The sequence below is a fragment of the Struthio camelus genome, chromosome 2, assembly GCF_040807025.1.
Source record: "Struthio camelus isolate bStrCam1 chromosome 2, bStrCam1.hap1, whole genome shotgun sequence".
NCBI classification, from domain to species: Eukaryota; Metazoa; Chordata; class Aves; order Struthioniformes; family Struthionidae; genus Struthio; species Struthio camelus.
This window is the reverse complement of record NC_090943.1, coordinates 115,609,248-115,625,549: the sequence shown is the minus strand read 5'-3', so window position 1 is coordinate 115,625,549 and position 16,302 is coordinate 115,609,248.

Sequence of the window (16,302 nt, the reverse complement as noted above, 5' to 3'; positions counted from 1 at the left end):
CTTTCCGACAACAAGCATGCTCCAGGCTTCTGGTACAGGCCCCGCCTCACATTAGGGTCCCCGTTGGCATTAGGCCTAGGGTTAGGTTTAGGAAAGGGAGAAAGCGTGGAGCCCCATGTGGAGTGGGGCTGCAAAGGCCATGCCAAAGCACATGCCGCGCTGCAACAACACTCCTCCCAACACCACTTGGGCCTCTCCAAAAAGAAGGGCGCTGTACGGCTCCCGTGCAGGCCTCCCCTCACATTAGGGTACCCGTTGGCGTTAGGCCTAGGGTTAGGGTTAGGAAAGAGAGAAAGCGTGGAGCCCCATGTGGAGTGGGGCTGCAAAGGCCATGCCAAAGCACATGTGGAACTACAACAACATTCCTCCCAACACCACTTGGGCCTTTCCGAGAACAAGCATGCTCCAGTCCTCTGGTACAGGCCCCTCCTCACATTACGGACCCCATTTGAGTTAGGAGTAGGGTTAGGGTTAGGAGAGAGAATAAGCGTGGAGCCCCATGTGGAGTGGGGCTGCAAAGGCCATGCCAAAGCACATGCGGCGCAGCAACAACACTCCTCCCAACACCACTTGGGCCTCTCAGACCTCAAGGGTACTGTATGGCTCCCGTGCAGGCCTCCCCTCCCATTAGGGTCCCCGTTGGCATTAGGCCTAGGGTTAGGTTTAAGAAAGAGAGAAAGTGGAGAGCCCCATGTGGAGTGGGGCTGTAAAGGCCATGCCAAAGCACATGTGGAACTACAACAACATTCCTCCCAACACCACTTGGGCCTTTCCGACAACAAGCATGCTCCAGGCTTCTGGTACAGGCCCCGCCTCACATTACGGTCCCCGTTGGCATTAGGCCTAGGGTTAGGGTTAGGAAAGAGAGAAAGTGGAGAGCCCCATGTGGAGTGGGGCTGCAAAGGCCATGCCAAAGCACATGTGGCAGTACAACAACATTCCCCCCAACACCACTTGGGCCTTTCCGACAACAAGCATGCTCCAGGCTTCTGGTACAGGCCACCCCTCACATTAGGGTCCCTGTTGGTGTTAGGGTTAGGGTTAGGGTTAGGAAAGAGAGAAAGCGTGGAGCCCCATGTGGAGTGGGGCTGCAAAGGCCATGCCAAAGCACATGCGGCGCTGCAACAACACTCCTCCCAACACCACTTGGGGATCTCCGAAAACAAGGGCGCTGTATGGCTTCCATGCAGGCCACCCCTCACATTAGGGTCCCCGTTGGTATTAGGCCTAGGGTTAGGTTTAGGAAAGGGAGAAAGCGTGGAGCCCTATGTAGAGTGGGGCTGCAAAGGCCATGCCAAAGCACATGCAGCGCTGCAACAACACTCCTCCCAACACCACTTTGGCCCCTACGACCTCAAGGGCGCTGTATGCCTCCCGTGCAGGCCTTCCCTCCCATTAGGGTCCCCGTTGGCATTAGGCCTAGGGTTAGGGTTAGGAAAGAGAGAAAGTGGAGAGCCCCATGTGGAGTGGGGCTGCAAAGGCCATGCCAAAGCACATGTGGAACTACAACAACATTCCTCCCAACACCACATGGGCCTTTCCGACAACAAGCATGCTCCAGGCTTCTGGTACAGGCCCCGCCTCACATTAGGGTCCCCATTGGCATTAGGCCTAGGGTTAGGTTTAGGAAAGGGAGAAAGCGTGGAGCCCCATGTGGAGTGGGGCTGCAAAGGCCATGCCAAAGCACATGCCGCGCTGCAACAACACTCCTCCCAACACCACTTGGGCCTCTCCAAAAAGAAGGGCGCTGTACGGCTCCCGTGCAGGCCTCCCCTCACATTAGGGTACCCGTTGGCGTTAGGGTTAGGGTTAGGGTTAGGAAAGAGAGAAAGCGTGGAGCCCCATGTGGAGTGGGGCTGCAAAGGCCATGCCAAAGCACATGTGGAACTACACCAACATTCCTCCCAACACCACTTGGGCCTTTCCGAGAACAAGCATGCTCCAGTCCTCTGGTACAGGCCCCTCCTCACATTACGGACCCCATTTGAGTTAGGAGTAGGGTTAGGGTTAGGAGAGAGAATAAGCGTGGAGCCCCATGTGGAGTGGGGCTGCAAAGGCCATGCCAAAGCATATGCGGCGCTGCAACAACATTCCTCCCAACACCACTTGGGCCTCTCAGACCTCAAGGGTACTGTATGGCTCCCGTGCAGGCCTCCCCTCCCATTAGGGTCCCCGTTGGTATTAGGCCTAGGGTTAGGGTTAGGAAAGGGAGAAAGCGTGGAGCCCTGTGTGGAGTGGGGCTGCAAAGGCCATGCCAAAGCACATGTGGCACTACAACAACATTCCCCCCAACACCACTTGGGCCTTTCCGACAACAAGCATGCTCCAGGCTTCTGGTACAGGCCACCCCTCACATTAGGGTCCCTGTTGGTGTTAGGGTTAGGGTTAGGGTTAGGAAAGAGAGAAAGCGTGGAGCCCCATGTGGAGTGGGGCTGCAAAGGCCATGCCAAAGCACATGCGGCGCTGCAACAACACTCCTCCCAACACCACTTGGGCCTCTCCGACCTCAAGGGCGCTTTATGGCTCCTGTGCAGGCCTCCCCTCCCATTAGGGTCCCCGTTGGCATTAGGCCTAGGGTTAGGGTTAGGAAAGAGAGAAAGCGTGGAGCCCCATGTGGAGTGGGGCTGCAAAGGCCATGCCAAAGCACCTGTGGCGCTGCAACAACACTCCTCCCAACACCACTTGGGCCTCTCCAAAAACAAGGGCGCTGTATGGCTTCCATGTAGGCACCCCTCACATTAGTGTCCCCGTTGGCATTAGGCCTAGGGTTAGGGTTAGGAAAGAGAGAAAGCGTGGAGCCCCATGTGGAGTGGGGCTTCAAAGGACATGCCAAAGCACATGTGGAACTACAACAACATTCCTCCCAACACCACTTGGGCCTTTCCGACAACAAGCATGCTCCAGGCTTCTGGTACAGGCCCCGCCTCACATTAGGGTCCCCGTTGGTGTTAGGGTTAGGGTTAGGGTTAGGAAAGAGAGAAAGCGTGGAGCCCCATGTGGAGTGGGGCTGCAAAGGCCATGCCAAAGCACATGTGGAACTACAACAACATTCCTCCCAACACCACTTGGGCCTTTCCGACAACAAGCATGCTCCAGGCTTCTGGTACAGGCCCCGCCTCACATTAGGGTCCCCGTTGGTGTTAGGGTTAGGGTTAGGGTTAGGAAAGAGAGAAAGCGTGGAGCCCCATGTGGAGTGGGGCTGCAAAGGCCATGCCAAAGCACATGCGGCGCTGCAACAACACTCCTCCCAACACCGCTTGGGCCCCTCGAAAAAGAAGGGCGCTGTATGGCTTCCATGCAGGCCACCCCTCACATTAGGGTCCCCGTTGGCATTAGGCCTAGGGTTAGGGTTAGGAAAGAGAGAAAGCGGAGAGCCCCATGTGGAGTGGGGCTGCAAAGGCCCTGCCAAAGCACCTGCGGCGCTGCAACAACACTCCTCCCAACACCACTTGGGCCTCTCCAAAAACAAGGGCGCTGTATGGCTTCCATGTAGGCCTCCCCTCCCATTAGGGTCCCCGTTGGTATTAGGCCTAGGGTTAGGTTTAGGAAAGGGAGAAAGCGTGGAGCCCCATGTGGAGTGGGGCTGCAAAGGCCATGCCAAAGCACATGCCGCGCTGCAACAACACTCCTTCCAACACCACTTGGGCCCCTCCGACCTCAAGGGCGCTGTATGGCTCCTGTGCAGGCCTCCCCTCACATTAGGGTACCCGTTGGCGTTAGGGTTAGGGTTAGGAAAGAGAGAAAGCGTGGAGCCCCATGTGGAGTGGGGCTGCAAAGACCATGCCAAAGCACCTGCGGCGCTGCAACAACACTCCTCCCAACACCACTTGGGCCTCTCCGACCTCAAGGGCGCTGTATGGCTTCCATGCAGGCCACCCCTCACATTAGGGTCCCCATTGGCATTAGGCCTAGGGTTAGGGTTAGGAAAGAGAGAAAGCGGAGAGCCCCATGTGGAGTGGGGCTGCAAAGGCCATGCCAAAGCACATGTGGAACTACAACAACATTCCTCTCAACACCACCTGGGCCTTTCCGACAACAAGCATGCTCCAGGCTTCTGGTACAGGCCCCGCCGCACATTAGGGTCCCCGTTGCTGTTAGGGTTAGGGTTAGGGTTAGGAAAGAGAATAAGCGTGGAGCCCCATGTGGAGTGGGGCTGCAAAGGCCATGCCAAAGCACATGCGGCGCAGCAACAACACTCCTCCCAACACCACTTGGGCCTCTCCGACCTCAAGGGCGCTGTATGCCTCCCGTGCAGGCCTTCCCTCACATTAGGGTACCTGTTGGTGTTAGGGTTAGGGTTAGGGTTAGGAAAGAGAGAAAGCGTGGAGCCCCATGTGGAGTGGGGCTGCAAAGGCCATGCCAAAGCACATGTGGCGCTGCAACAGCACTCCTCCCAACACCACTTGGGCCTTTCCGACAACAAGCATGCTCCAGGCTTCTGGTACAGGCCCCGCCTCACATTAGGGTCCCCGTTGGTGTTAGGGTTAGGGTTAGGGTTAGGAAAGAGAGAAAGCGTGGAGCCCCATGTGGAGTGGGGCTGCAAAGGCCATGCCAAAGCATATGCGGCGCTGCAACAACACTCCTCCCAACACTGCTTGGGCCTCTCCGACCTCAAGGGCGCTGTATGGCTCCCGTGCAGGCCTCCCCTCACATTAGGGTCCCCGTTGGCGTTAGGCCTAGGGTTAGGGTTAGGAAAGAGAGAAAGCGTGGAGCCCCATGTGGAGTGGGGCTGCAAAGGCCATGCCAAAGCACATGCGGCGCTGCAACAACACTCCTCCCAACACCACTTGGGCCTCTCCGACCTCAAGGGCGCTGTATGGCTCCCGTGCAGGACTCCCCTCACATTAGTGTCCCCGTTGGCGTTAGGCCTAGGGTTAGGTTTAGGAAAGAGAGAAAGTGGAGAGCCCCATGTGGAGTGGGGCTGCAAAGGCCATGCCAAAGCACATGCGGCGCTGCAACAACACTCCTCCCAACACCACTTGGGCCTCTCCAAAAACAAGGGCGATGTATGGCTTCCATGTAGGCAACCCTCACATTAGTGTCCCCGTTGGCATTAGGCCTAGGGTTAGGGTTAGGAAAGAGAGAAAGCGTGGAGCCCCATGTGGAGTGGGGCTGCAAGGGCCATGCCAAAGCACCTGCGGAGCTGCAAGAACACTCCTCCCAACACCACTTGGGCCTCTCCGAAAACAAGGGCGCTGTATGGGTTCCATTCAGACCATCCCTCACATTAGGGTCCCCGTTGGTATTAGGCCTAGGGTTAGGTTTAGGAAAGAGAGAAAGCGTGGAGCCCCATGTGGAGTGGGGCTGCAAAGGCCATGCCAAAGCACATGTGGAACTAGAACAACATTCCTCCCAAAACCACTTGGGCCTTTCCGACAACAAGCATGCTCCAGGCTTCTGGTACAGGCCCCGCCTCACATTAGTGTCCCCGTTGGTGTTAGGGTTAGGGTTAGGGTTAGGAAAGAGAGAAAGCGTGGAGCCCCATGTGGAGTGGGGCTGCAAAGGCCATGCCAAAGCACCTGCCGCGCTGCAACAACACTCCTCCCAGCACCACTTTGGCCCCTACGACCTCAAGGGCGCTGTATGGCTCCCGTGCAGGCCTCCCCTCACATTAGGGTCCCCGTTGGCGTTAGGGTTAGGGTTAGGAAAGAGAGAAAGCGTGGAGCCCCATGTGGAGTGGGGCTGCAAAGGCCATGCCAAAGCACCTGCGGCGCTGCAACAACACTCCTCCCAACACCGCTTGGGCCTCTCCAAAAACAAGGGCGCTGTATGGCTTCCATGCAGGCCATCCCTCACATTAGGGTCCCCGTTGGTATTAGGCCTAGGGTTAGGTTTAGGAAAGAGAGAAAGCGTGGAACCCCATGTGGTGTGGGGCTGCAAAGGCCATGCCAAAGCACCTGCGGCGCTGCAACAACACTCCTCCCAACACCACTTTGGCCCCTCCAACCTCAAGGGCGCTGTATAGCTTCCGTGCAGGCCTCCGCTCACATTAGGGTCCCCGTTGGCATTAGGCCTAGGGTTAGGGTTAGGAAAGAGAGAAAGCGTGGAGCCCCATGTGGAGTGGGGCTGCAAAGGCCATGCCAAAGCACATGCAGCGCTGCAACAACACTCCTCCCAACACAACTTGGGCCTCTCCAAAAAGAAGGGCGTTGTACGGCTCCCGTGCAGGCCTCCCCTCACATTAGGGTACCCGTTGGTGTTAGGGTTAGGGTTAGGGTTAGGAAAGAGAGAAAGCGGAGAGCCCCATGTGGAGTGGGGCTGCAAAGGCCATGCCAAAGCACCTGCGGCGCTGCAAGAACACTCTTCCCAACACCACTTGGGCCTCTCCAAAAACTAGGGCGCTCTATGGCTTCCATGTAGGCAACCCTCACATTAGTGTCCCCGTTGGCATTAGGCCTAGGGTTAGGGTTAGGAAAGAGAGAAAGCGTGGAGCCCCATGTGGAGTGGGGCTTCAAAGGACATGCCAAAGCACATGTGGAACTACAACAACATTCCTCCCAACACCACATGGGCCTTTCCGACAACAAGCATGCTCCAGGCTTCTGGTACAGGCCACCCCTCACATTAGGGTCCCCGTTGGTGTTAGGGTTAGGGTTAGGGTTAGGAAAGAGAGAAAGCGTGGAGCCCCATGTGGAGTGGGGCTGCAAAGGCCATGCCAAAGCACATGCCGCGCTGCAACAACACTCCTCCCAACACCACTTGGGCCTCTCCGAAAACAAGGGCGCTGTATGGCTTCCATGCAGGCCACCCCTCACATTAGGGTCCCCGTTGGTATTAGGCCTAGGGTTAGGGTTAGGAAAGGGAGAAAGCGTGGAGCCCCATGTGGAGTGGGGCTGCAAAGGCCATGCCAAAGCACATGTGGCACTACAACAACACTCCTCCCAACACCACTTTGGCCCCTCCGACCTCAAGGGCGCTGTATGGCTCCCGTGCAGGCCTCCCCTCACATTAGGGTACCCGTTGGCGTTAGGGTTAGGGTTAGGAAAGAGAGAAAGCGTGGAGCCCCATGTGGAGTGGGGCTGCAAAGACCATGCCAAAGCACATGCGGCGCTGCAACAACAGTCCTCCCAACACCGCTTGGGCCCCTCGGACCTCAAGGGCACTGTATGGCTTCCATGCAGGCCACCCCTCACATTAGGGTCCCCGTTGGCATTAGGCCTAGGGTTAGGGTTAGGAAAGGGAGAAAGCGTGGAGCCCCATGTGGAGTGGGGCTGCAAGGGCCATGCCAAAGCACCTGCGGCGCTGCAACAACAGTCCTCCCAACACCACTTGGGCCTCTCCAAAAACAAGGGCGCTCTATGGCTTCCATGTAGGCACCCCTCACATTAGTGTCCCCATTGGCATTAGGCCTAGGGTTAGGGGTAGGAAAGGGAGAAAGCGTGGAGCCCCATGTGGAGTGGGGCTGCAAGGGCCATGCCAAAGCACATGTGGAACTACAACAACATTCCTCCCAACACCACTTGGGCCTTTCCGACAACAAGCATGCTCCAGGCTTCTGGTACAGGCCCCGCCTCACATTACGGTCCCCGTTGGCATTAGGCCTAGGGTTAGGTTTAGGAAAGAGAGAAAGTGGAGAGCCCCATGTGGAGTGGGGCTGCAAAGGCCATGCCAAAGCACATGTGGCACTACAACAACACTCCTCCCAACACCACTTGGGCCTCTCCGACAACAAGGGCGCTGTATGGCTCCCGTGCAGGCCTCCCCTCACATTAGGGTCCCCGTTGGTATTAGGCCTAGGGTTAGGGTTAGGAAAGGGAGAAAGCGTGGAGCCCCATGTGGAGTGGGGCTGCAAAGGCCATGCTAAAGCACATGCGGCGCTGCACCAACACTCCTCCCAACACCACTTGGGCCTCTCCGACCTCAAGGGCGCTGTTGGCTCCCGTGCAGGCCTCCCCTCACATTAGGGTACTCGTTGGCGTTAGGGTTAGGGTTAGGGTTAGGAAAGAGAGAAAGCGTGGAGCCCCATGTGGAGTGGGGCTGCAAGGGCCATGCCAAAGCACATGCGGCGCTGCAACAACATTCCTCCCAACACCACTTGGGCCTTTCCGACAACAAGCATGCTCCAGTCCTCTGGTACAGGCCCCTCCTCACATTACGGACCCCATTTGAGTTACGACTAGGGTTAGGGTTAGGAGAGAGAATAAGCGTGGAGCCCTGTGCGGAGTGGGGCTGCAAAGGCCATGCCAAAGCACATGTGGCACTACAACAACATTCCTCCCAACACCACTTGGGCCTTTCCGACAACAAGCATGCTCCAGGCTTCTGGTACAGGCCCCGCCTCACATTAGGGTCCCCGTTGGCATTAGGCCTAGGGTTAGGGTTAGGAAAGAGAGAAAGTGGAGAGCCCCATGTGGTGTGGGGCTGCAAAGGCCATGCCAAAGCACATGTGGCACTACAACAACATTCCTCCCAACACCACTTGGGCCTTTCCGACAACAAGCATGCTCCAGGCTTCTGGTACAGGCCACCCCTCACATTAGGGTCCCCGTTGGCATTAGGCCTAGGGTTAGGTTTAGGAAAGAGAGAAAGTGGAGAGCCCCATGTGGAGTGGGTCTGCAAAGGCCATGCCAAAGCACATGTGGCACTACAACAACATTCCTCCCAACACCACTTGGGCCTTTCCGACAACAAGCATGCTCCAGGCTTGTGGTACAGGCCACCCCTCACATTAGGGTCCCCGTTGCTGTTAGGGTTAGGGTTAGGGTTAGGAAAGAGAGAAAGCGTGGAGCCCCATGTGGAGTGGGGCTGCAAAGACCATGCTAAAGCACATGCGGCGCTGCAACAACACTCCTCCCAACACCACTTGGGCCTCACCGACCTCAAGGGCACTGTATGCCTCCCGTGCAGGCCTCCCCTCCCATTAGGGTCCCCGTTGGCATTAGGCCTAGGGTTAGGGTTAGGAAAGAGAGAAAGTGGAGAGCCCCATGTGGAGTGGGGCTGCAAAGGCCATGCCAAAGCACATGTGGAACTACAACAACATTCCTCCCAACACCACATGGGCCTTTCCGACAACAAGCATGCTCCAGGCTTCTGGTACAGGCCCCGCCTCACATTAGGGTCCCCGTTGGTATTAGGCCTAGGGTTAGGGTTAGGAAAGAGAGAAAGCGTGGAGCCCCATGTGGAGTGGGGCTGCAAAGGCCATGCCAAAGCACAATCTGCGCTGCAACAACACTCCTCCCAACACCACTTGGGCCTCTCCGACCTCAAGGGCGCTTTATGGCTCCTGTGCAGGCCTCCCCTCCCATTAGGGTCCCCGTTGGTGTTAGGGTTAGGGTTAGGGTTAGGAAAGAGAGAAAGCGTGGAGCCCCATGTGGAGTGGGGCTGCAAAGGCCATGCCAAAGCACATGCCGCGCTGCAACAACACTCCTCCCAACACCACTTGGGCCTCTCCGAAAACAAGGGCGCTGTATGGCTTCCATGCAGGCCACCCCTCACATTAGGGTCCCCGTTGGTATTAGGCCTAGGGTTAGGGTTAGGAAAGGGAGAAAGCGTGGAGCCCCATGTAGAGTGGGGCTGCAAAGGCCATGCCAAAGCACATGTGGCACTACAACAACACTCCTCCCAACACCACTTTGGCCCCTCCGACCTCAAGGGCGCTGTATGGCTCCCGTGCAGGCCTCCCCTCACATTAGGGTACCCGTTGGCGTTAGGGTTAGGGTTAGGAAAGAGAGAAAGCGTGGAGCCCCATGTGGAGTGGGGCTGCAAAGACCATGCCAAAGCACATGCGGCGCTGCAACAACAGTCCTCCCAACACCGCTTGGGCCCCTCGGACCTCAAGGGCACTGTATGGCTTCCATGCAGGCCACCCCTCACATTAGGGTCCCCGTTGGCATTAGGCCTAGGGTTAGGGTTAGGAAAGGGAGAAAGCGTGGAGCCCCATGTGGAGTGGGGCTGCAAGGGCCATGCCAAAGCACCTGCGGCGCTGCAACAACACTCCTCCCAACACCACTTGGGCCTCTCCAAAAACAAGGGCGCTCTATGGCTTCCATGTAGGCACCCCTCACATTAGTGTCCCCATTGGCATTAGGCCTAGGGTTAGGGGTAGGAAAGGGAGAAAGCGTGGAGCCCCATGTGGAGTGGGGCTGCAAGGGCCATGCCAAAGCACATGTGGAACTACAACAACATTCCTCCCAACACCACTTGGGCCTTTCCGACAACAAGCATGCTCCAGGCTTCTGGTACAGGCCCCGCCTCACATTACGGTCCCCGTTGGCATTAGGCCTAGGGTTAGGGTTAGGAAAGAGAGAAAGTGGAGAGCCCCATGTGGAGTGGGGCTGCAAAGGCCATGCCAAAGCACATGTGGCACTACAACAACACTCCTCCCAACACCACTTGGGCCTCTCCGACAACAAGGGCGCTGTATGGCTCCCGTGCAGGCCTCCCCTCACATTAGGGTCCCCGTTGGTATTAGGCCTAGGGTTAGGGTTAGGAAAGGGAGAAAGCGTGGAGCCCCATGTGGAGTGGGGCTGCAAAGGCCATGCTAAAGCACATGCGGCGCTGCACCAACACTCCTCCCAACACCACTTGGGCCTCTCCGACCTCAAGGGCGCTGTTGGCTCCCGTGCAGGCCTCCCCTCACATTAGGGTACTCGTTGGCGTTAGGGTTAGGGTTAGGGTTAGGAAAGAGAGAAAGCGTGGAGCCCCATGTGGAGTGGGGCTGCAAGGGCCATGCCAAAGCACATGCGGCGCTGCAACAACATTCCTCCCAACACCACTTGGGCCTTTCCGACAACAAGCATGCTCCAGTCCTCTGGTACAGGCCCCTCCTCACATTACGGACCCCATTTGAGTTACGACTAGGGTTAGGGTTAGGAGAGAGAATAAGCGTGGAGCCCTGTGCGGAGTGGGGCTGCAAAGGCCATGCCAAAGCACATGTGGCACTACAACAACATTCCTCCCAACACCACTTGGGCCTTTCCGACAACAAGCATGCTCCAGGCTTCTGGTACAGGCCCCGCCTCACATTAGGGTCCCCGTTGGCATTAGGCCTAGGGTTAGGGTTAGGAAAGAGAGAAAGTGGAGAGCCCCATGTGGTGTGGGGCTGCAAAGGCCATGCCAAAGCACATGTGGCACTACAACAACATTCCTCCCAACACCACTTGGGCCTTTCCGACAACAAGCATGCTCCAGGCTTCTGGTACAGGCCACCCCTCACATTAGGGTCCCCGTTGGTGTTAGGGTTAGGGTTAGGGTTAGGAAAGAGAGAAAGTGGAGAGCCCCATGTGGAGTGGGGCTGCAAAGGCCATGCCAAAGCACATGTGGATCTACAACAACATTCCTCCCAACACCACTTGGGCCTTTCCGACAACAAGCATGCTCCAGGCTTGTGGTACAGGCCACCCCTCACATTAGGGTCCCCGTTGCTGTTAGGGTTAGGGTTAGGGTTAGGAAAGAGAGAAAGCGTGGAGCCCCATGTGGAGTGGGGCTGCAAAGACCATGCTAAAGCACATGCGGCGCTGCAACAACACTCCTCCCAACACCACTTGGGCCTCACCGACCTCAAGGGCACTGTATGCCTCCCGTGCAGGCCTCCCCTCCCATTAGGGTCCCCGTTGGCGTTAGGCCTAGGGTTAGGGTTAGGAAAGAGAGAAAGTGGAGAGCCCCATGTGGAGTGGGGCTGCAAAGGCCATGCCAAAGCACATGTGGAACTACAACAACATTCCTCCCAACACCACATGGGCCTTTCCGACAACAAGCATGCTCCAGGCTTCTGGTACAGGCCCCGCCTCACATTAGGGTCCCCGTTGGTATTAGGCCTAGGGTTAGGGTTAGGAAAGAGAGAAAGCGTGGAGCCCCATGTGGAGTGGGGCTGCAAAGGCCATGCCAAAGCACAATCTGCGCTGCAACAACACTCCTCCCAACACCACTTGGGCCTCTCCGACCTCAAGGGCGCTGTATGGCTCCTGTGCAGGCCTCCCCTCCCATTAGGGTCCCCGTTGGTGTTAGGGTTAGGGTTAGGGTTAGGAAAGAGAGAAAGCGTGGAGCCCCATGTGGAGTGGGGCTGCAAAGGCCATGCCAAAGCACATGCCGCGCTGCAACAACACTCCTCCCAACACCACTTGGGCCTCTCCGAAAACAAGGGCGCTGTATGGCTTCCATGCAGGCCACCCCTCACATTAGGGTCCCCGTTGGTATTAGGCCTAGGGTTAGGGTTAGGAAAGGGAGAAAGCGTGGAGCCCCATGTGGAGTGGGGCTGCAAAGGCCATGCCAAAGCACATGTGGCACTACAACAACACTCCTCCCAACACCACTTTGGCCCCTCCGACCTCAAGGGCGCTGTATGGCTCCCGTGCAGGCCTCCCCTCACATTAGGGTACCCGTTGGCGTTAGGGTTAGGGTTAGGAAAGAGAGAAAGCGTGGAGCCCCATGTGGAGTGGGGCTGCAAAGACCATGCCAAAGCACATGCGGCGCTGCAACAACAGTCCTCCCAACACCGCTTGGGCCCCTCGGACCTCAAGGGCACTGTATGGCTTCCATGCAGGCCACCCCTCACATTAGGGTCCCCGTTGGCATTAGGCCTAGGGTTAGGGTTAGGAAAGGGAGAAAGCGTGGAGCCCCATGTGGAGTGGGGCTGCAAGGGCCATGCCAAAGCACCTGCGGCGCTGCAACAACAGTCCTCCCAACACCACTTGGGCCTCTCCAAAAACAAGGGCGCTCTATGGCTTCCATGTAGGCACCCCTCACATTAGTGTCCCCATTGGCATTAGGCCTAGGGTTAGGGTTAGGAAAGGGAGAAAGCGTGGAGCCCCATGTGGAGTGGGGCTTCAAGGGCCATGCCAAAGCACATGTGGAACTACAACAACATTCCTCCCAACACCACTTGGGCCTTTCCGACAACAAGCATGCTCCAGGCTTCTGGTACAGGCCCCGCCTCACATTACGGTCCCCGTTGGCATTAGGCCTAGGGTTAGGTTTAGGAAAGAGAGAAAGTGGAGAGCCCCATGTGGAGTGGGGCTGCAAAGGCCATGCCAAAGCACATGTGGCACTACAACAACACTCCTCCCAACACCACTTGGGCCTCTCCGACAACAAGGGCGCTGTATGGCTCCCGTGCAGGCCTCCCCTCACATTAGGGTCCCCGTTGGTATTAGGCCTAGGGTTAGGGTTAGGAAAGGGAGAAAGCGTGGAGCCCCATGTGGAGTGGGGCTGCAAAGGCCATGCTAAAGCACATGCGGCGCTGCAACAACACTCCTCCCAACACCACTTGGGCCTCTCCGACCTCAAGGGCGCTGTTGGCTCCCGTGCAGGCCTCCCCTCACATTAGGGTACTCGTTGGCGTTAGGGTTAGGGTTAGGGTTAGGAAAGAGAGAAAGCGTGGAGCCCCATGTGGAGTGGGGCTGCAAGGGCCATGCCAAAGCACATGCGGCGCTGCAACAACATTCCTCCCAACACCACTTGGGCCTTTCCGACAACAAGCATGCTCCAGTCCTCTGGTACAGGCCCCTCCTCACATTACGGACCCCATTTGAGTTACGACTAGGGTTAGGGTTAGGAGAGAGAATAAGCGTGGAGCCCTGTGCGGAGTGGGGCTGCAAAGGCCATGCCAAAGCACATGTGGAACTACAACAACATTCCTCCCAACACCACTTGGGCCTTTCCGACAACAAGCATGCTCCAGGCTTCTGGTACAGGCCCCGCCTCACATTAGGGTCCCCGTTGGCATTAGGCCTAGGGTTAGGGTTAGGAAAGAGAGAAAGTGGAGAGCCCCATGTGGAGTGGGGCTGCAAAGGCCATGCCAAAGCACATGTGGCACTACAACAACATTCCTCCCAACACCACTTGGGCCTTTCCGACAACAAGCATGCTCCAGGCTTCTGGTACAGGCCACCCCTCACATTAGTGTCCCCGTTGGCATTAGGCCTAGGGTTAGGTTTAGGAAAGAGAGAAAGTGGAGAGCCCCATGTGGAGTGGGGCTGCAAAGGCCATGCCAAAGCACATGTGGCACTACAACAACATTCCTCCCAACACCACTTGGGCCTTTCCGACAACAAGCATGCTCCAGGCTTCTGGTACAGGCCACCCCTCACATTAGGGTCCCCGTTGCTGTTAGGGTTAGGGTTAGGGTTAGGAAAGAGAGAAAGCGTGGAGCCCCATGTGGAGTGGGGCTGCAAAGACCATGCCAAAGCACATGCGGCGCTGCAACAACACTCCTCCCAACACCACTTGGGCCTCACCGACCTCAAGGGCACTGTATGCCTCCCGTGCAGGCCTCCCCTCCCATTAGGGTCCCCGTTGGCGTTAGGCCTAGGGTTAGGGTTAGGAAAGAGAGAAAGTGGAGAGCCCCATGTGGAGTGGGGCTGCAAAGGCCATGCCAAAGCACATGTGGAACTACAACAACATTCCTCCCAACACCACATGGGCCTTTCCGACAACAAGCATGCTCCAGGCTTCTGGTACAGGCCCCGCCTCACATTAGGGTCCCCGTTGGTATTAGGCCTAGGGTTAGGGTTAGGAAAGAGAGAAAGCGTGGAGCCCCATGTGGAGTGGGGCTGCAAAGGCCATGCCAAAGCACAATCTGCGCTGCAACAACACTCCTCCCAACACCACTTGGGCCTCTCCGACGTCAAGGGCGCTTTATGGCTCCTGTGCAGGCCTCCCCTCCCATTAGGGTCCCCGTTGGTGTTAGGGTTAGGGTTAGGGTTAGGAAAGAGAGAAAGCGTGGAGCCCCATGTGGAGTGGGGCTGCAAAGGCCATGCCAAAGCACATGCCGCGCTGCAACAACACTCCTCCCAACACCACTTGGGCCTCTCCGAAAACAAGGGCGCTGTATGGCTTCCATGCAGGCCACCCCTCACATTAGGGTCCCCGTTGGTATTAGGCCTAGGGTTAGGTTTAGGAAAGGGAGAAAGCGTGGAGCCCCATGTGGAGTGGGGCTGCAAAGGCCATGCCAAAGCACATGTGGCACTACAACAACACTCCTCCCAACACCACTTTGGCCCCTCCGACCTCAAGGGCGCTGTATGGCTCCCGTGCAGGCCTCCCCTCACATTAGGGTACCCGTTGGCGTTAGGGTTAGGGTTAGGAAAGAGAGAAAGCGTGGAGCCCCATGTGGAGTGGGGCTGCAAAGACCATGCCAAAGCACATGCGGCGCTGCAACAACAGTCCTCCCAACACCGCTTGGGCCCCTCGGACCTCAAGGGCACTGTATGGCTTCCATGCAGGCCACCCCTCACATTAGGGTCCCCGTTGGCATTAGGCCTAGGGTTAGGGTTAGGAAAGGGAGAAAGCGTGGAGCCCCATGTGGAGTGGGGCTGCAAGGGCCATGCCAAAGCACCTGCGGCGCTGCAACAACAGTCCTCCCAACACCACTTGGGCCTCTCCAAAAACAAGGGCGCTCTATGGCTTCCATGTAGGCACCCCTCACATTAGTGTCCCCATTGGCATTAGGCCTAGGGTTAGGGTTAGGAAAGGGAGAAAGCGTGGAGCCCCATGTGGAGTGGGGCTTCAAGGGCCATGCCAAAGCACATGTGGAACTACAACAACATTCCTCCCAACACCACTTGGGCCTTTCCGACAACAAGCATGCTCCAGGCTTCTGGTACAGGCCCCGCCTCACATTACGGTCCCCGTTGGCATTAGGCCTAGGGTTAGGTTTAGGAAAGAGAGAAAGTGGAGAGCCCCATGTGGAGTGGGGCTGCAAAGGCCATGCCAAAGCACATGTGGCACTACAACAACACTCCTCCCAACACCACTTGGGCCTCTCCGACAACAAGGGCGCTGTATGGCTCCCGTGCAGGCCTCCCCTCACATTAGGGTCCCCGTTGGTATTAGGCCTAGGGTTAGGGTTAGGAAAGGGAGAAAGCGTGGAGCCCCATGTGGAGTGGGGCTGCAAAGGCCATGCTAAAGCACATGCGGCGCTGCACCAACACTCCTCCCAACACCACTTGGGCCTCTCCGACCTCAAGGGCGCTGTTGGCTCCCGTGCAGGCCTCCCCTCACATTAGGGTACTCGTTGGCGTTAGGGTTAGGGTTAGGGTTAGGAAAGAGAGAAAGCGTGGAGCCCCATGTGGAGTGGGGCTGCAAGGGCCATGCCAAAGCACATGCGGCGCTGCAACAACATTCCTCCCAACACCACTTGGGCCTTTCCGACAACAAGCATGCTCCAGTCCTCTGGTACAGGCCCCTCCTCACATTACGGACCCCATTTGAATTACGACTAGGGTTAGGGTTAGGAGAGAGAATAAGCGTGGAGCCCTGTGCGGAGTGGGGCTGCAAAGGCCATGCCAAAGCACATGTGGCACTACAACAACATTCCTCCCAACACCACTTGGGCCTTTCCGAAAACAAGCATGCTCCAGGCTT